Source organism: Rhinatrema bivittatum, chromosome 2 (genome assembly GCF_901001135.1).
Source record: "Rhinatrema bivittatum chromosome 2, aRhiBiv1.1, whole genome shotgun sequence".
Classification (NCBI taxonomy): domain Eukaryota; kingdom Metazoa; phylum Chordata; class Amphibia; order Gymnophiona; family Rhinatrematidae; genus Rhinatrema; species Rhinatrema bivittatum.
In genome coordinates this window covers 684535794-684557599 of record NC_042616.1, presented here as the reverse complement: position 1 = coordinate 684557599, position 21806 = coordinate 684535794, and the positions used below count along the sequence as shown (strand labels likewise).

Here is a 21806-nt window from a genome sequence, read left to right as displayed (position 1 = left end):
CTTGCGCGCGCCGATCCAGGTTTTTAGCAGATACGCGCGGCTCCACGCGTATCTACTAAAATCCAGCGTACTTTTGTTTGCGCCTGGAGCGCAAACAAAAGTAGGCTATTCGCGCTCCTTTTAAAATCCGCCCCTTAGCTTCCTCAGGGGGATTTTTATTAATAATTAGAACATCCACAAATATATCTTTCAAAGACGTTTTCTTAATTTCCAATCAATGTTAGCTTTATCCTTGAAAGAGGACGTAATTTCAATGATGTCCCATGGCTCAAAATAGATGTCTGACAGACTTCAGGGAATAATTAAGATGTTGTACAGTAACCCAAACTTGCAACATAAGCTGGTCCCAAAAGGATACAGTATTTCTTTATGCTAAAAAAGTTACCAAAAAATATCAAAAAGTATTAAACAAGCATTAAACACATGGGACTACCAATAAGTGTTATACTTTTATACTTTATAAATAAGTGTCTTATATTGAAAAAAACTACTATTATTTGAAATCAAGAGCGGGTAGAAAATACTATTACCACCAACAAGGGACTCCACTGGGAAACTCCTAAAATAATTAATTAAGTCTCACACGGCATGTCTAACAAATTGTATTTTGTAGATTGAAGATAAGTCTTACAAGGCATGTCAAATAAATTGTATTTTGTAAACATTTATAATAAAAATTCTTTGAGATAATATTTGTTCCCTTCAATGTTGCTATTTTGTTACTATTGTATCCATTGAAGGATTGTTTCTGCTACCTTCTATTTTCTTACCTAATGATAGCCTGCAAGCTGCAAGATCAGCAAGGAGCCTGGAATTCCTGGCCACTGCAATGGATCAGCTCTCCATTCAACTGGATACACTCACTACTCCTGTAGTACTGCCTCCACTCATACCATAACTCCACCCCTGGTAGCACCCAATTGGATAGTTGCCAGCTGCACCCCAGTATGCCGGGAAACCCAAGCAATGTCGGGGATTCTTTAACCTGTGAAGAATGCGCTTCCACTTACAAGCGCCTCTATTTCCTGATGATCAGGCTAAAAGTACATATATTCCCAAACTGCTTGACAGTACAGTTCTGGCCTGGGCTTCTCCCCTCTGGAAGCAAAGTGATCCCTGTTTACTTGACCTGCAATAGTTCTTGGAACAGTCTTTGAGGAGCCAGGTCATACAGCAGCTATGGCATCCAATTTACTTCACCTCCATAAGGGGTCCAAACCCTAGCTGAGTATGCAGTGGAATTTCAGACCTTGATGTCTGGGCTAAACTGACATGAGGACAGTTTAATCGCCAACTTCCTAGAAGGTCTCTCCAGGAAGATCAAAGATGAGCTACCTGCCTAGGTCCTTCCAACAGCTCCTAGACTCCGACCCATCGCCCCTCATAGAACTTATAGCCAAACACATCAATACCAACTCACCAGCGATCCTGCTAGGAGACCTCAACATTCATGTGGACTCCCCATCTCCCTCAGCCAACTGCGAAGCCCTCCTCTCATCCTTCATGGCCATGGGCTTCAAACAAATTATTAACAAACCCACGCACAAAGCAGGACACACACTAGATTTAATATTTACGAATGATCTGATCTCGACCACTGCTCTTCCTACCTGCACCCCCATCCCTTGGTCAGATCACTCAATTATAGAAACGGAAATATCCATAAAGAATAAACCCACCAACAACATCTCCAAATCCACGATCCAATTTAGAAAAACATTCTCCATGGAAACTCTCAGCAACACGCTCACCAAGGAACTAACTAACCTGGACCTCACAAATGCGGACACCGCCATGAACTCCTGGCTAACCATCACCCACGCAGCAGCTGATAAAATATGCCCTTTGACATCCAAAAATATTAATCCTGCCTGCACTAACAAAAAACCCTGGTTCTCATCAGAATTAAGAACACTTAAACAAAACCTTCAACATAAAGAACAACAATGGCGGAAGAACCCCACTAATACTGCATGGGCCTCCTACAAAACCACTATGAGCTACTATAGGGCCACTATTCTTCGTACCAAAAGACACTTCTACGCCAAGAAAATACACGGCTTCTTATACGACCCAAAAACACTCTTCTCATATGTTGCCACACTCACCACCCCTATTCCTCCTATCATCCCGGAAGAAGAAGCACAAAACAAATCCACCGAGCTGGCAGTCTTCTTCGACAACAAAATAAAAAATCTACTTATCCCGCTAACATCCTCCAACCCCATTCCTAACCCATTTCACAACTCCCAGCCTCCACCGGACCAAAACCACGCCCCATCGACACACAAACGGTCCCTAGAATCTTTTGATACCACATCATCCCTGGAAATAGAATCTATCATCAAGAAAATATGTGCTTGGGCAAGCCGTGCAGGTGAAAGACATGCAGTGTGACGAGACATGCCAGTTTTGGAGTGAAAGGAAGGCCCGGTAGTGGGACAAAGTGCACCATCTTAGAAAAGCAATCAATCACCACCCAAATCATGGTGGTGCCTTTAGAGATGGAGTGGTTCATGATAATGTCTGTGGACAAGTGGGTCTAGAGTTCCCTGGAGGCTGGCAACAGCTGTAACACCCCCAGAGTCTGCCATGCAATGCTTTTTGCTGTGCACAGGTGGGGCACGAGTCAACATAAGCTTTCACATCTTGTTTCATTTGGGGCTACCAGAAATTCAAGGGTTTGTGCCTGCTCAGGATGACCTGTGATATGGGAGTCATGGGCCCATTTCAACACCTTTTCATGTAGTCTGGAAGGTTTGACTGTCTTCTCTGGAGAGATGGATACTGTAGCTGCTAGGAGTATCTTAACAGGATTAATGATGTGCCTGGGAGGCTCTAGGACATCCTCAATCTGGAAGGGAGAGATAGAGTGTCTGCTTGTTGGTTTTTGAGTGCCAGGTGATACCGTAATTCAAAATCAAATCAGGCAAAGAACAGTGCATTACACTATTGAGCTTGATGTAGATTCTCAAGGTTCTTGTGATCCATGTACATTGTGACACAGTATTGGGCTCCTTCAAGTAGATGAAGCCATTCTTTGAGAGCTAGCTTAATGGCCAAGAGTTCTCGATCTCCAATAATGTTATTGCATTTAGCCGGGGAGTACTTCTTAGAAAAGAAGGAACATGGGCAAAGGACCCCTTCAGTAGAATATTGGCCGAGGACAGCCCCTACCCCAAGGGTGGGGTCATCTACCTCAAGAATGAAGTGTTGTGTTCAATCTGGATGACATAGGCTTGCTATAAAAAGTGTTCTTTAATTTCTGGAATGCTTTAATAGCTTTAAGTGGCCAGTCTTTGGTGTTAGTGTCCTTGCAGGTAAAGGCAGTAAGGGGTACTGCCAGAGTGAAGTAATTCAATATAAACTGACGGTAATAATTAGCAAATTCTAAACATTTTGGTATGGCCTGATCCCCACTGGGTGAGGCCAATCCATGACAGCTTTTATCTTGGCAGGGTCCATCCACAAGCTGTCTTGTGAGACAATATACTCAAGGAAGGGAAGCTCCTCTTGCTCAAAGTGACTTCTTTCTATTCTAATGCAGATGCTGAAGGATGATATGAACATCTCTTCGGTGGAACTCAGATCTTGAGAGAAGATTAATAGGTCATCTAAGACTACAACCACACAGGTGTATAGTAGATCAGGAAAGAACTCATTGACCATTTTCTGGAAAACCACTGGAGTATTGCAAACCCAAAAAGGCATAACCAGATACTTGTAGTGACCATTGTGAGTATTAAATTCAGTTTTCCTTTCATCACCAGCCTTGATGCAGATAGGGTTGTATGTACCTCTGAGATCCAATTTTGTGAATATTCAGGCACCTTGTAGGCAGTCAAAGAGCTCTGTCTTTATTGGTAAAGGATTGTGGTCATTCATGTGATGGCATTCAAATCACGATAGTCTATGCATGGCCTTAGGGATCCATCTTTCTTCATGATAAAGAAGACCCCAGCTCCTGCTGGGAAGGAGGAAGGATGGATAAACCAAGTTCTCTCAAATATAGTTAGACATGGCCTGAGCCTTTGGTAGAGTTGGGAGGGGGGTACACCTTTCCACGTGGGGGCATGGCCCCTGGAAGGAACTTATTGCCACAATCATATGGATGATGCTGTGACAATATCTCCACACTCTTTTTTGAGAAGACCTCCTTGTAGTCTGCATACTGAGAAGGAAGTCCTGAAAGTAGGAAAGCCACAGTCCTGGAATGAGGAGATTCTACTGATACCAGACAGGAAACTGTGCAGCCAAGACCCCATCAAGTGAGCTGAAAGGCAGACCAGTCAAAGTGTTGGATGTTGCCAAAGCTATGGTAATCCTGAAATGACCAAATGGATAGCTCTGGAGATTATGTGGATGCTGATCTTTTCCAAATTTAGCAAACTGGTGCATATGGTCAAAGACACTGTAGTCATCATGACCTACCATGGAAGTGGAAGACAGTATCAACAGAGATATCATCACGAGTTTGGGAATCTGTAATTGGTCAACTAGTTCCTTTACAATAAAATTTCCTCCAGAACCAGAATCCATGAAGGCCTTGATTGAGAAATAAGTGGAGTCTAACTCCAGCATGACAGGCAGTAGTAGTTGGGGAGCTGAAATCGTATAGCCTAGGGTCATCTCCCCAGCAGATCCTAGGCATTGAAGTTTCTCAGCTTCTGTAGACATTGGACCATGAAGTGGCCTCAGAGGTGCAGTATTGTCAGAGGCCCTGCTGTCTGTGCCGGAGCCTCTCTTCTGGGATCAAGTGGCAGCATCCCAGCTGTATTGGCTCGTCTGGAGGAGGAGAAGCTGAGGGCATGGTGGCTGGAGATGACAGCAGATGATGAAACCGGGGTGCCACTGAGATGTTTCTTCTTACTGGATGACTCTCTGAAGCCCTTTGCTGCAATGGGTGATCTATTTTGTCCAATAGGGCTATAAGAGCCTCGAGAGATTTTATTTATTTATTTATTTAAATTCTTTTAATATACCGATGCTCACCAGGTCTTATCGTACCGGTTTACAGTAAAACTAGGGGGAACCAGTTAACAGAGCGAACAAAAACAAAAAGTTACATTATAACAGGGAATGTGGAACTAGGCTGTTAGAGAAAAGATAGGTTAAACAAATTCTAACTGGAGAGAAGGGCAAAAGGAGGAGAGGGTGCTTACAGGATAAGAATTATGTACAAATTTACATAGTGTATATGAAGTTAAGCAAATTATAAGATAGTGCAATTGGTTGGACAACAGTTCCTTTGAGTTGCGGAAATGGACGCATCCGTGGGGTAAGAGACTGTGTGGGTGACCCTGAGGCTTTTTCAGGGGTAAGCTTGGGCAAACAGCCAAGTTTTTAATTTTTTTCTGAATGTGATATGGCAATGTTCCTGGTGGAGATCTGGCGGGAGGGAGTTCCAGTGATGCGGACCAGCAATTGATAGTGCCCGTTTTTCAATAGAGTTGTGAAAAACGGATTTTTTGGGGGGAACTTGGAGGGAATCTCTATATGCAGATCTGGTGGGTCTTGCAGAGGAGTGTGGTTTGAGGGGTATGGTGAGTTGGAGCGAGGATTCTTGAAATAAGGTTTTGTGGATAATAGTAAGTGTCTTGAAGAGAATTCTGTAGCGAATGGGTAGCCAGTGAAGTATTTTTAGAATCGGGGTGATGTGGTCCATGCGGCGGGAGTTTGTGAGGATCCTGGCTGCGGCGTTTTGCAGCATTTGAAGAGGTTTGGTAGAAGAGGCCGGGAGACCAAGTAACAGCGCATTACAATAGTCTATCTTTGAGAATAGTATGGCTTGAAGGACCGAACGGTAGTCATGAAAGTGAAGGAGAGGTCTTAGTTGTTTTAATACCTGTAGTTTGTAAAAGCCTTCTTTGGTGGTGTTGTTGATGAATTTTTTAAAGTTCATTCTGGAGTCTAGGAAGGCTCCAAGGTCTCTCACTTGATTTACTAGAGGTATGTTAGTATTGATGGCTAGTATGTTGTTATCATTAGGGGAAATGATTAGCAGTTCGGTCTTGGAAGTATTGAGAACGAGGCAGAGACTTGTGAGAAGGAGGTTGATGGCGTGAAGGCAGCTATTCCAGTAGTTTAGCGTGTCGGAGACGGGTTCCTTGATGGGGATTAGGATCTGCACGTCGTCCACATAGATGAAGTATGTGAGGTTGAGGTTATCGAGGAGTTGGCATAGGGGGAGAAGATATATGTTGAATAGGGTCAGCGAGAGCGAGGAACCCTGGGGAACTCCTTGTTTGGCAGCTACAGGGTGCGACTCTTTGTTGGTTATTTTTACTTCGTGTATCTGTCGCTTAGAAAGGATTTTAACCAGAGGAGTGCAGCACCTGAGATACCTATTTCCATGAGACGGTCGATGAGGATTGTGTGGTTCACTGTGTCGAATGCTGCCGAGATGTCTAGCAGAGCTAGAAGGTATGATTGACCTTTGTCGAGACCCAACAGGATGTTGTCAGTTAATGAGAGTAGGAGAGTTTCTGTATTTCTGCATTTCCTGAAACCGAATTGCGATGGATGTAGGATGTCGTGGGATTCGAGGTAGTCTGTGAGTCTAGTATTGACCAGTTTTTCCATTAGCTTGGCTATGAAAGGTAAGTTAGCGATAGGGCGAAAATTTGTGGGATTAGATGGGTCCAGGTTGGGTTTTTTTAGTAAAGGTTTCAGTGAGGCTGTTTTCAAAGCGTCTGGGACTCTTCCGTTTGTGAGTGAACAGTTTATAATGTCGGCCAAAGGTTTGGCGATGATGTTAGGAATTGTAAGAAGGAGTTTGGTCGGAATTTGGTCTATTGGGTGCGATGTGGGCTTCATTTTCTTGATGAAGCCCACACGGCTTGCCCAAGCACATATTATCAGACAGAGGAGGTCAATTCACTGCAAAATACTGGCACTCTCTTTGCAAGAAGTTTGGAATCATGCTCAATTTCACTACGGCCTATCACCCACAAGGCAATGAGCAAACAGAGCGGGCAAACTGTACTCTCAAGACCTTTCTCCACTCATACTTCAATGAGTGCCAGGACAACTGGGCCACTCTTTTGCACTGGGCTGAATTCTCCCATAAACCTTATGTTAACAGTGCCATGGGCTCCTCTCTTTTCCAAATATTCTATGTGAAACAATCTCTGCTAATGATGGTTCTGTCACCAGTGGCTCAACTCTCCACTCAGGAATTGCATAAACTATGGGATCAGACCAATCAACTGATTGAAAAGGTAGCTGCTAGAGCTAAAAAGATTACAGATACACATAGAAGACCAGCTCCTCAGTTTAAAATAAGGGAGAAGGTTTATTTTATGCTTGCCGTCCGCAGGAATGCACAGCCAGCCTCCCTCACCTGCCAGGACCCCTGTGCTGAGCCACCCTCTCTCGCTGCGGCAAAAAGATGATGATGGCACGATCCCTCACAGCCGCTGGGAATGCCATCAGTCCCCTGAACCCAACTGCTGTATAGGAGCATGTGCATGCCTCACGTAGGGCTTTAAAGGGACCGCAGCAGGAAAAGTTCCCGCGGTTCCCAGCTGATGTCATCGAGCAGGGACTATTTCAGCCTAGTCCTTGGTCTCCAGCCTTGCCTTACAACAGGTCTCCTGAAGCTGCTGGTTGCGTTGGTTCTGCTCCTCGTTCCTGGTTCCTGTCCCTCTTTGAACTGTCCTGCTCCTTGCCCTCTGGATTGATTCTTGGTCTCGACCCCTGGATTGTTTGTTGGATTCCGCTGCTAGTCGCCTGCCTCGACTTTGGACCAATATCTGGATTCTCCTGTCTACTGCCTGTCTCAACTCTTGGCCTGCTGCTGGATTCCGCTGCTAGCCATCTGCCTTGTCTTTGGACCGATAAATCGATCTTGCTGTCTGCTGCTAACCTTGAATCCGCACTGGTACTGAGATCTGCCTCCCGATGACAAGAGCCTGGGAAGTCCTTTCTCAGGTAGGACCATACTTGTCTCGGCTCAGGGGTCCACTGTCACAAACATTTAACTCAGTACCCAGCATTTATGTCTATGGCTTCCCTCTATGTATTTGGCACTGAGTTATGGTATGTCGGGCCTTTTTCAGTGCTCCGTCAATGGGGTTCTGTCAAATACCAATTGAAGGTACCACCCACGTTCAAGATCCACAGTGTATTTCATGTGTCACTACTCAAGCCAATAGTCCTTTCATGGCCCTCTAGAGTGCCTCCCAAACTACAGGATATGACCAATGATGATGAGAGCTGTATACAACATTCAAGAGGTTTTGGATTCCCAATGGAGAGGGAAAAAAGTTGAATACCTAATTTCTCAGTGGAAAAGGGTAAACAGTGGAGTGCCTCAGGGTTCTGTACTTGGACCGGTGCTTTTCAATATATATATAAATGATCTGGAAAGGAATACGATGAGTGAGGTTATCAAATTTGCGGATGATACAAAATTATTCAGAGTAGTTAAATCACAAGCAGACTGTGATACATTACAGGAGGACCTTGCAAGACTGGAAGATTGGGCATCCAAATGGCAGATGAAATTTAATGTGGACAAGTGCAAGGTGTTGCATATAGGGAAAAATAACCCTTGCTGTAGTTACACGATGTTAGGTTCCATATTAGGAGCTACCATCCAGGAAAAAGATCTAGGCATCATAGTGGATAATACTTTAAAATCGTCGGCTCAGTGTGCTGCAGCAGTCAAAAAAGCAAATAGAATGTTAGGAATTATTAGGAAGGGAATGGTTAATAGAACGGAAAATGTCATAATGCCTCTGTATCATTCCATGGTGAGACCGCACCTTGAATACTGTGTACAATTCTGGTTGCCACATCTCAAAAAAGATATAGTTGCGATGGAGAGGGTACAGAGAAGGGCAACCAAAATGATAAAGGGGATGGAACAGCTCCCCTATGAGGAAAGAGGTTAGGGCTGTTCAGCTTGGAGAAGAGATGGCTCAGGGGGGATATGATAGAGGTCTTTAAGATCATGAGAGGTCTTGAATGAGTAGATGTGACTTGGTTATTTACACTTTCGAATAATAGAAGGACTAGGGGGCATTCCATGAAGTTAGCAAGTAGCACATTTAAGACTAATCGGAGAAAATTATTTTTCACTCAATGCACAATAAAGCTCTGAAATTTGTTGCCAGAGGATGTGGTTAGTGCAGTTAGTGTAGCTGGATTCAAAAAAGGTTTGGATAAGTTCTTGGAGGGGAAGTCCATTAATGGCTATTAATCAATTATACTTAGGGAATAGCCACTGCTATTAATTGCATCAGTAGCATGGGTTCTTAGTGTTTGGGTAATTGCCAGGTTCTTGTGGCCTGGTCTTGGCCTCTGTTGGAAACAGGATGCTGGGCTTGATGGACCCTTGGTCTGACCCAGCATGGCAATTTCTTATGTTCTTATGTTCTTGTGTTCTTTGAAGAATTATGGCCCAGAAGAAAATTCATGGGAGTCATCAACTAATATTCTGGAAAAAGTCTTGAAAGACTTGAAAGACTTTCACCAGGAAACCCAAAACCTCAGGGAGGGGGATTAAGAGGGAGGGTACTGCTGTGATTGGTGGTCCATGGTTTCCTTCTACAAAGCTTGGCACTCATCCTCCTGGCCAGGCCCCACAATGCGGCAGGATGCCAGACCGGTCACACTGCACCTTGACAGTGGCAGGACACCACTAGTACCATTCCTGAACCCATGTGATAGGTCACTGCCAGCAAACATGCGCAGCTCCTCTCTGTAGGCATGCGTGCACATGACTGCCCATGTAAAGGGACTGCGGCAGGAAAGTCCCGTTGGCCCCTACTGATGATATCAGCTTCTGAGCCCTATACAAGGGCAATGCTCCCAGACACAACTTGCCTCATCAACAGGTCTAACTACTACCTAGTAGTGTGTGTTGCTTCCCAGCATCTTGTCTTCATTCCTGCCTTGCCTTCAGTTCCTCGTCCACCCTTATCTTTGGTTCATTGTCTGACTTGGCTTCATCAGGTTGTCTTTAGCCTTGTTCCTGCTATTCTTCTCCTTGACTTCCTGCCTGCCTATCCATCCCTTGTCTCCTTCCTCAGATGGATACCCGGTATTGACCTTGGCTTGAATATTGGAATTGACTGAATGTTGCCTGCCTCTGACCACTTCCTGGACCTTGAACACCTCTGACTGTTGCCTGCCCTTGACTCCTGCATGGACCTTGCACCTGCCTGACTGCCACCTGCCTATGGACCTCTGCTTCAGTCACCAACAGAGACACCACCTAGTCCTGCCAGCCATTGAAACTACAGGATCAACCCAAGGGGAATGAGGGCTGGTATAGGTGAAGTTCCTGATGGATCTCTGCCTCACCTGGGTCCACCTACTGATGGTGAGAACCTGCAATGTTCCTCCCTGAAGGTAGAGCCAATCCCATCTTGGTCCAAGGGTCCACAGATACAACAGGTAAAATGGAAGAGTATAGTATTGGTGATATAATTCAGCCTTCCTGGCTAGGATAAGGAAACAGGCTGTAAAATGATAACAGAGATTAGAGTGGAGAGTAAAATGGGCAACACAATAATAATGGGAGACTTCAATTATCCAACTATTCATTGGCTAAATATAACATCAGGACATGCAAAGCAGGTAAGGTTCCTAGATGCCATCAATGACTGCTTCATGCAGCAGTTGGCCATTGAACCAATGAGAAGGGAAACTGTATTAGATATAACTCAGTGGAACACAGGACCTGGTGCAAGAGATAAAGGTGCTGAATCCATTTGGCAAAAGTGATCAGAATGCAATTGAATTTGACAATCATTGGAGGGCAAATACTAAGGAAAACAACTGCAGTTGCATTTAACTATAAAAAGGGAAACTATGATAAAAAGAGGAAATTTGTTAGAAAAAAAACTAAAAGGAGCAATTTACAAGATTACAAACTTGAAGAGGCTTGGACATGGTTTAAAATTACTATCCTTGAGGCCCAGACAAAATGTATTCTGTGCATTAAAAAAGATCAAAGAAAAGTGAAACGACTGTATGTGTGGTTTCATTGTGAGATGAAAGAGGCAATTAAAGCCAAAAGGGTATCATTCAAAAAATGGAAAGCAGACCCAAATGAGGAAAATAGGGAAGCACATAAAAACTGATGTAAAAAAGTAATTAAACAGGAAAACATAGAATTTGAAAAGAAGCTTGCCATAAAAGTAAAAAGAAGCAATAATATTTTTAAAACTACATTTGAAACAAAAAGCCTATGAGAAAGTCAATTGGGTAGCTAGATAACTGAGGAATAAAAGGAGTGCTTAGGGAGGAAAATAGCAGAAAAACAAAAGGAATTATTTGTCTCTTTTTTTTTTTTTACTGAAGATGATGCAGGGTCAAAACCATATTGGAAACATTTTTTGATGGTGATGACTCTGAGTGACTAAATGAAAACACTGTGAAACTAGAGGATGTAATAAATAAGATGACTAACTAAAGAACAAATCACCAGGTCTAGATGGCATCTACCCCAGAATTCAAACATGAAATTACAGACCTGTTTCTGGTGATTTACAGTCTATCATTTAAAACAGGCACAGTATCAGAAGACTGGAGGGTGGGCAATGTGATGCCAATTTTAAAAAGGGCTCCAGGGATATTCTGGGAAACTATAGACCATTGAGCCTGATGTCTGTGCTGAATAAAATGATAAAAAACTATTCTTGAAAACAAAATTACTGACCACATAGGTAAATATGATTTAACGGGGAGAGTCAACATGTTTTTCGAAAAGTGAAGTCTTGCCTTTTTAATTTACTAGATTTTTTTTAAAGGGGTAAATGAACATGCAGATAAAAGTAAGCTGGATAATATAGTGTATTTGAAGTTTCAGAAAACATTTGACAAAGTCCCTTATGAGAGACTCCACAGGAAATTGGAAGGCCATGGGATCAGAAGCAGTATACTATTGTGGATTGGTAACTGGATAGATAACAGGAAACAGAGGATAGAACTAATGGAGAAAAGCCATCAGTGGCCCCAGGAGTCTGTACTGGGACCTGGGCTATTTAACATATTCATAAATGATCTGGAAAAGGGAACAAGTGAGGTGTTGGAGTTTGCAGTGATATAAAATTATTCAAAGGGACCGATATTCAGCTGCTGAGCGGCTAGTTAAGTTAGCTGGATATACCTATCTGGCAGTAGCACCACTGAATCTACCCAACTATCTTAAAAATTAGCTCGATAGGTATATCCAATAAGATACAACAAAAATAAACGTGTGACAAATAGTATACACTGGTCAATACACATTGGCAAAACAGAATTTTAATTGTAAATACACACACATCGGTGCTACAAATTCAAAAAGCAAAATCATCACCCCCGTGTCAGGGTCCCTGTTTTCTGAATATATGTGATGATTTTGCTTTTTGAATTTGTAGCACTGATGTGTGTGTATTTATAATTAAAGTTCTGTTTTGTCAACCAGTGTATACTATTTGCCACACATTTATTTTTGTTGTATTTTCTCTACATGTATGTGTCGTTTACTCCGCCCTTCTTTGTGATATCCAATAAGATGACAGACTAACTCCGCTCCTTCCCGAAACATCTACTGCCTGCCCCAGGAACATCCCTAACCTATCTAGCTAAATTCTAGCCGGATAAAGAGTTATCCGGCTAGAATTTAGCTGGAGAAGTAATCTAAAATAGTGGTTAAGCAATCTGGACAGATAACTTTTCAGTTATTCTTCAAAATGGCTTTTAAATATTGGCTCCAACATTAAAATAGCAGTGGATTGTAAGGAACTGCAGAAGCACCTTGTGAAACTAGAATACTGGGCTACTAAATGGCAGATGCAATTTAATGTGGTCTAGTGCAAAGTAGTGCATGTAGGGAAAAATAATCCCATCTACAGATACACAATGCGGGTTCCATGTTAGGAGTCTCCTCCCAGGAAAAGGACTTCAGAGTCCTTGTCGACAATACCTTGAAATCTTAGGCTTAGTGTGTGGCAGCAGTCAAAAAGGCAAATAGAATATTAGGAATTATTTGGAAAGGAATAGAGAACAAAACTGAGAATATAATAATGCCTTAGTATAGATCCATAATGCTACTGCACCTTGAGTACTGTGTGCAGTTCTGGTCACCCCATCTCAAAAATGACATTTTTGAGATGGGGTGGACATAGAAAAAGTACAGAGAAGGGCAACAAAAATGATAAAGGGGCTAGACAAGCTCCCTTAAACACTGATTAGATTAGAGCTCCTTAGTTTAGAAAAGCGACAACTCAGATGATTAAGACTTATAAAATCATGTGTGGGGTGGAATGGGTAAATAGGGAATGCTTATTTACCCTTTCAAATAGCACTAGGACTAGTGGGACACTCCAGGAAACTAGCAACCAGCAAATTTAAAACAAATTGTAGGAAGTATATTTTCACTGGGTGCATTATAAAGCTATGAAATCTCTGGCAGATGAGATGGTCAAGGCAACTAATATAGTGGATTAAGTTTAAGTTTAATAGCTTTTACAGACTGTCGTTAAGTGTTTAACAATTACAACGGTTTACATCAAGGCACAAACTAAATTACAATATGGAAGTTAAAAGTGCCATCATATTACATCCGGCTATTTATTTATTTGTTTGTTTATTTATTTAAGGATTTATATACCGGTATTAGTGAGGAACGTTATACCGGTTTACTTTTGAACATTAAGCTTGGAAAATACATATTAACAGGGAGAAAGAAACTGGGAGGGGGATAACTGGAGAGCAGTATGGAAAATAAAGTTTAAAAACAAAAGAGAAAACGATAAAAAACCTTAAACATAGGCAAGTATAATCACATTGTGAGGAGCTTATGGGTTGTCGGAGGGGGGGGGGGAGTCTATTCTGGAAATGCTCTTTTGAATCTATTCTGGATAAGCTTGTTTAAATAACCAAGTTTTTAGATACTTTTTAAATTTAGTCATACATGGTTCAAGACGCAGGTTAGGAGGCAGGAGTAAAAGCATAAAAATGTTAACAACAATTCAAAATCTTAAAACTTAACTATGCATAAAAATCTTAATCATTTATGGTGGTGTTCAAAAGAGGATTGATTGGACAAGTTCCTGAAGGAAAGTCCAAAAGCAGATATTAACCAGTAAGATTTGGAAAAGCCAGCCCTTATTCCTGGAAGTGAGATACAAGAAACAAATCAATATTGGAGATGTGCTGGGTACTTATGACCCAAACTGGCCACTGTCCAAGCAGAATGCTGGTGCTGTACTTGCAGTGCGTCGGCGTCACTGAGGCCGGGGAGCCTTCTCTGCTTTCGGCATCGGTGCGGGGCCACCGGCATGTGGGGCAGCGTGTCCTTCTGACGCCAGTGCAGGGCCGCCGGTGTGCAGGACGCTGCCGACTCCGCCCCCAGCTGCTTCCGCATCAGCTGTGAGGAATTAAAGGGCTCGAGGCAGGAAGCAATGGCTGGCTCCCTGCTGACGTCAGAGCTTTTACTTTTAAAACAAAGAACAAACGTTCCTCTGGCATTTTGGCAACAAGTTTGCCTTGTTACTTGGTAGTGCTGCAATTTGCTCTTGATACTTTTGAGTCTGTTTCTGTTTTCTTGTTTTCCAGGCTGTTCCAGTTTTCCTTCCTGGTTCCTGCTCTTGATCCTGCCTTCCGTCTTCACTGATTCTTCTGGCTTCAGACCACAGACTTGTTTCTGCAATACTTCTGGTTTCATACCACAGATTGGTTTCTACAATTCTTCTAGCTTTGGACTTTGGACTGACTATTGGCGATTCGTGGACTTCTGATTTTGGACCGAGTTTGGACATTTCCACTGACATCTTCTCTCTCTTCATAAAGGCCACATAGATCAGCCTCACCTTCCGACGGTAGGGACCTGCAGGGGTTCGCCCTTTCAGGTTGTGTCAACCTTACCTCAGGCAAGGGGTCCACACTCTCGCCTGGCATCATTACAGGTGCAACGGCTGGGCTTGATGGACCTTGCCATGACCCTGTATGGCACTTCTTATGTTCGTTATTGGTGCTGAAACAGTAGAATAACAGAAGCATGGCTTTGCAGTGTCTGCACTCAGACAGGAGCTATAGACATTTTGTTGAACGTGAACCGATGTAATGTTACTAAACAAATGTCGGTATATAAAAGCTACAAATAAATAAATAATATCAAGTTTTAAAACTACCCATTAATTGGAAAGAATAAGAAAAAGAAGAATCAGTTAACATCATTAACTGAATAAATTAATCAGAAGTATAAACTCACAGATTTATAAGAGAACTAAAGCTGTAAATGGACTGCAGAGAAAAAGAGCTTGAAATCAGATTTCATCAACTTTCCATATTCTATAAGTAAAAGTTAAGTTGAAAACCATAAATTGTTTCCTACATGTTTATTACTGCACTATGCAAGAGAATGATACTTAAGTAGCTATTGAATAATGCTCAGGGCCTAGGAGATATTCTTCCTCACAACAGGGAATCTTGGACTTCAGAGAGGCTTCACATCAGGACAGGACAGTTATACAACATAAGCACATAACTGAAGTGTGGCCTTTGGGGTCCTGTAAGGGAACATTAGTCTAGGGGTTACACACATCCCATGCAATACACAATATAGCAGCACCCTAAGACCCCAAGCGAGGGGCAAAATGGCACAAAGAGTGGCATAAATATGCCCTAGCACCTGAGAAACAAAATGGGTGAACCTTGGCACGAACATCTCACAGCACCAAGAGGGGGGCAAAGCAACTGAATAGTGGAACAAACAATTCAAGGCACCATGGAGGAGAAACTGCCCATCTTTTCTCCTCTTCCAAACTCATCACTTGTTCTTCTTCCTCCATTCCTACCCAGCTCCTCATTTCTACTTCCTCTACAATTATCCCCACCATCTGTCACATCCTCAGTTGTTCACTTGCTATTGCAACTGTCCTTTCTTCCTTCAAACATGCTGTGATCACACTGCTTCTCAAAAAACATTCACTGGACTCTATCTTGCTAACTATTCTCCCATCTCCCTCCTCCCTCTCATTTGAACTTACTGCTAACCTCTGTGTCTTAACTTTCTTTCACCTCAGACATTCTGGATTCTCTCCAATCTGGCTTATGAAATCTAATATTCCGCAGAAACCTCTCTTGCCAAAGTCTCCAGTGACCTTTTTGTAGCCTAGGCCAAGAGCCTTTACTCGATCCTTATGTTCCTTGCAGTATCTACTGCAAGGAACATAAGGATCGAGTAAAGGCTCTTGACACCACTGATCGACTTCTACTCTTTGACACACTGCACTCTATTGGATTTCGAGACTCTGCTGTATCTTGGTTTTGTTCTTGCCTTTCCCATTGCACTTTTACTGTGTCATCTGGTGGTTTCAACTGCACCACTATTCCACTATCAGTCAGTGTGCCTCAATGCTCTGTCCTAGGTCCTTTTCTCTTTTCTCGTTATTGGTGCTGAAACAGTAGAATAACAGAAGCATGGCCTTGCAGTGGAGAAGAGCTGTGGTGGTTCCGCTTCACAAGAGTGGGAACAGAGAGGAGGCTGGTAACTACAGACCGGTTAGCCTCACTTCGGTGGTGGGAAAAGTAATGGAGTCACTGTTGAAAGAGAGAATAGTGAACTATCTACAGACGGGAGAATTGCTGGACCAGAGGCAGCATGGATTCACCAGGGGAAGATCCTGTCAGACAAATCTGATTGACTTTTTTGACTGGGTAACCAAGGAATTGGATCAAGGAAGAGCACTCGATGTCATCTACCTGGATTTCAGCAAAGCTTTTGATACGGTCCCGCACAGGAGACTGGTGAATAAAATGAGAAGCTTAGGAGTGAGTGCCGAGGTGGTGACCTGGATTGCAAACTGGTTGACGGACAGAAGACAATGTGTGATGGTAAATGGAGCTCTCTCTGAAGAGAGGTTTTAAGTGGTGTACCACAAGGATTGGTGTTGGGACTGGTCCTGTTCAATATATTTGTGAGCGACATTGCGGACAGGATAGAAGGTAAGGTTTGTCTTTTTGCGGATGACACTAAGATCTGCAACAGAGTGGACACGCCGGAAGGAGTGGAGAGAATGAGACGGGATTTAAGGAAGCTGGAAGAGTGGTCGAAGATATGGCAGCTGAGATTCAATGCCAAGAAGTGCAGAGTCATGCATATGGGGAGTGGAAATCCGAATGAACTGTATTTGATGGGGGGAGAAGGGCTGATGTGCACGGAGCAGGAGAGAGACCTTGGGGTGATAGTGTCTAATGAAATGAAGTCTGCGAGACAATGCGACAAGGCGATAACAAAAGCCAGAAGAATGCTGGGCTGCATAGAGAGAGGAATATTGAGTAAGAAAAGGGAAGTGATTATCCCCTTGAACAGGTCCTTGGTGAGGCCTCACCTGGAGTACTGTGTTCAGTTCTGGAGACCATATCTACAAAGAGACAAGGAGAAGATGGAAGCGGTACAGAGAAGGGAGACCAGGAAGGTGGAGGGTCTTCATCGGATGACATATGAGGAGAGATTGAACAATCTAAATATGTACTCCCTGGAGGAAAGGAGGAGCAGGGGTGATATGATTCAGACTTTCAGATACTTGAAAAACTTTAATGATCCAAAGACAACGACAAACCTTTTCCGTCAGAAAAAAATCAGCAGAACCAGAGGTCACGAGCTGAGGCTCCAGGGAGGAAGACTAAGAACCAATGTCAGGAAGTATTTCTTCACGGAAAGGGTGGTGGATGCCTGGAATGCCCTTCCGGAGGAAGTGGTGAAGTCTAAAACTGTGAACGACTTCAAAGGGGCGTGGGATAAACACTGTGGATCCATCAAGTCTAGAGGGCGTGAATAAAGTGGAGGCAGCAAAACACTGCATGGAGTGGCAGTAGCCACAGAGGCATTCAAACACTGCATGGACCGGCAGTAGCCACAGAGGCATTCACGGAGTGGGATGCCAGTGGCCAGTGGCCAGTAGTTGGTGTTCCACCTTCATGGAGCGGAAGGATGGAGGGCTGCTATCTCCAAAAAAAACAAAAAAATAAAAACAGGGGGTGGGTAAGAGTATGGGGTAAGGGTGTGGCCTGCTTGTTACAGCGGTTGCTACCCCTAATTGAGCTGGACGTTCACTTGGATGCAGATACGGCGCTGCTCTCTGGATTGGTGGTGGGGTGGAGGGGAATTAGGGCTGGAGGGTACTGGAAGCCAATAGTGACAGGTGGGAGAGAAAAAAGGGGGAAAAAAATGGATAAAGTGCGTAGCTTGCTGGGCAGACTGGATGGGCCGTTTGGTCTTCTTCTGCCGTTATTTCTATGTTTCTATGTTTCTATGTTTACAATTCTTCCCTTGGTGCTCTGATATCTTCCCATGGCTTTCAGTACCACTTTTATGCTGATGACTCTCAGACCTATCTCCCTGCACCAGAAATTTCATCTAGAATCCAGCCCCAGATTTCAACCTGCTTGTCTAACATTGCTCCTGGATGTCCTGCCACCACCTTAAACTTAACATGAACAAGACAGAACTTCATGTTTTCCCCACAAATCTTTTCCCTTCTTCCCTCTTTTTGTGTCTCTGTGGATGGCACTCTCATTCTCCCAGTTCCCTTGGCCTGTAACCTTGAGGTCATCTTTGATGTCTCTCTATCCTTCTCTAAATATACCCAAAATACTGTGTTATTTCTCACTCTATAACATTACTAACATCTTCCTGCTTAGACTACTGCAATTTACTCTTTGTGAGTCTTCCCTGAACCATCTTCCCTGAACCATCTGAACCACTGCAATCTATTCAAAATTTGGCTGCACAACTTATCTTGCTTCTATGTCATTGCAACCATGTAATCCGTCTGCTCAGGTCATTATATTTGCTCCCTATCTGCTTCCGCATAAGTTCAAGCTTCTTTTACTTACTACAAATGCATTCACTCTGCAGCTCCTCATTACCTATCGTCTTTCCCTAAACTCTTCCTTGTGTATTAGACAAATCACTGTTTTCGGTGCCCTTTTCCTCCAGTGCTAAGTCCTGACTCTACGCTTTCTACCTTGCTTCACTGGTATTCTTGGAATAAATTCCCGGAGTTAGTGTATCATGCTTCCTCTCTAGCTCTATTCAAATCTAGTCTAAAAATCCACCTTTTTAAGGCTGCTCTCAAATCCTAACTGCTTCTCTACAATTAATATACAGTCCCTATAGACTCTTGTTTGTCATATATGTTTGTCTTGACTAGATTGTAAGCTCCATGGAGCACAGCACTATCAATAGTAGAGTATCTGAACATTACTAGTAGTGCTTTTGAAATGAATCTATTATTGTTACTACTATTTAAGTGCAGCTGAGGACATTTTCTTAAAGAAGGAACAGAAGAAACTTAGTGGAAAATGAAATTCCCTTGAGACCTCTGAGTGTTTGGCAAATGAACAGTAACTGTGCAGAAGGAAATGTAGATTTGGCGTGTCTTTGGGAAAGTACTTAGCACAATGTTCCTTTCCCATGGAAGGATGCCAAGAGCACAAAATACATTAAATGCAAGAGTCCGCACCTGAAATCACAAATTCAACAATGTTGCATAGCTTTGCTATAAAAACAAATATACACCTAGTATAGCGCAAACTTTTATCCTTTCCTTAAATGCCATCAAAACAAAATGTTTCTAAAGACCATAATTAACAAAATATGGCTAGAGTCATCAAGCTCTCTAAAACTTTTACAGCAGAGTTAAGATTACTAATATAAAACATTTGTGCAAATCTTTGTTTAACATTTTCAGCAATATCTGATAATGATAAATGCTAATCACAAATATTTGGCTCAAGAAGTATTTTGTCACATATTTTATTTAATTTCTTATCCTGATTCGTCATACATGTATGTATTTGCATAGAACTTGTGGGATGTGCTTAAATTCGGAGTGAATACGGCTGTAGAGATCAACTAGGACGCTGAGGCGCCATTTCAAAATTCCTAGAGAGACCTTTAAATTCGGTCCGGGTAAGTGGAGCATATCCCTAGACGTTGAAATAATGGATTATGGTTTATGTTAGATCTTTGGCTGTGTGGTCTGCTTTGATTGGTTTTAATTTTTTGGTTTTTAATTTTTAGGATACATGGAATATGTTGGCCTGACTCGAGATATTACAATTCCCCTGAAGAAGACTGATACTTCAGTCGAAACATGTTGGGATATTTAAATTGAACAGCAAAGCACTGAGCTGCTCGATGAAAAATTTATGGCTAAGTATTCAATTTGTTGAATTTAATATCTAAAGAACGTTTCGTTCAGTTAAAATTTAAATTTTAGGAAAATATTAATAAGGTTGTAGGATTGGTTTTTGAATAAAGGTATTTGGTGGGTGGACAAATGACAGTAAATGATTACACAAAATCAAGCTCTGTAAGCTGATAACAGCCTGCGGCCCATTGCGTGGCGAGAGGCTGCAGATTACAACACTAGAGCATTAATCTTGATGATATTGTCATTTGCCGGGTAATTAACAAGTTCACTGATATTTGATACTGATATTGGATTCGTTAGATTTATTGAGTGAGTTGAATCTCCTCTCTCCTTTGTTTGTGATGTATTTGCACTTATACATACAGTAAAAATGATCATGACTGTTTTCAGACCCTGCTCTGGACACGCCTGAAGGAGTAGAGTGAATGAAAAGTGATTTAAGAAAACTTGAAGAGTGGGTGAAAACTGGACAACTGAAGGCAGCAAAGCAATGTGACAAGGTGATAGCTAAAGCCAAAAGAGTGCTGGGCTGCATAGCGAGAGGAATAACCAGCAAGAAAAAGGAGGAGATAATGCCTTGTGCAGGTCCTTGGTGAAGCCTCACCTGGAGTACTATGCTCAGTTCTGGAACCCATATCCCAAAAAGGATAGAGACAGTCCAGAGAAGGATATCAAAATGGTGCAGGATCAGAACTGAAATACTTATGAAACCAGTCATTATTTGTTGATTAATAGCTATGAATGTTACTTTTGTAAACCGTTGTGATCTTGACATGGAATAACAGTGTATAAAATGTCTAAATAAATAAAAATAAATGAGGAGAGGTTGAAGGATCTAAATATGTATATCCTGTAAGATAAGAGGTGCAGTTGAGATATGATACAGACCTTCAGATACCTGAAAAGTTTTAATGCTGCACGAACTTCAACCCTTTTCCATTGGAAAGAAATCAGTAGAACAAGGGTTCACAAAATGAAACTCCAGGGGGGACAACTCAGAATCAATACTAGAAAATATTTCTTCACAGGAAGGGTGATGGATGCCTGGAATGCCCTTCCAGAGGAGGTGATAAAAACAAAAACAGTAAAAGAATTCAAAGGGGCTAGAGGCTGGAAATGAAGAAAAGGGCGCATGGGGTAACTTGCTGGTGTGGCGCTCACTAACCTTAACCAATAAGCTTTGATACTTTTGATGCAACTGCAACCTTGCTCTCTGCTTCAATGGCAGGGGAAAAGGGGAGTTGGATTTAGACAATATCCAATGAGGGCCCCGACTTTTATGGTCTGTGGAACTGATAAGCATGGGGGTAACCTGCACAGAGCAGCAATTACTAACCTTAACAGAAGGCAAGGGATTACTACCCTTAACCAATAAGCCTTGATGCAGCTACAACATTACTCTCCGCTTTGACGTCAATGGGGAGCAATGGAAGAGGAAATGGATTCAGTCAACAACCAATATGGGCCCTGACTTTTACGGTCTAGGGTACTGATACGCAGACATAAGTGAAAAAGGACAGGACTGCTTTTAAGCAAAACACGTCAGCACTGTCTGAATTTTCAGGAAGGCTCACCAAATATCTGCACAGAGCGGCAGTTGCTATCCTTAAGAGAAACATGGGGTAATCTGCATGGCGTGGCAGA

The 21806-nt window shown here is 42.6% G+C and overlaps 1 long non-coding RNA gene across 2 annotated transcripts in view; it reads left to right on the top strand.

The window, feature by feature from the left end:
* Positions 1-20973, top strand: part of LOC115085481 — a 41429-nt gene extending 20456 nt beyond the window's left edge. Inside the window, exons 2-4 of one of the 2 annotated variants that reach the window (XR_003854860.1) lie at positions 14557-14819; positions 19812-19918; positions 20030-20973. This is a non-coding gene — a long non-coding RNA (uncharacterized LOC115085481). Of the gene's footprint in view, positions 1-14096; positions 14820-19811; positions 19919-20029 lie in introns of those variants that run through there. The other variant, XR_003854859.1, reaches the window with a different exon arrangement.
* The last annotated feature ends 833 nt before the right edge of the window (positions 20974-21806 follow it).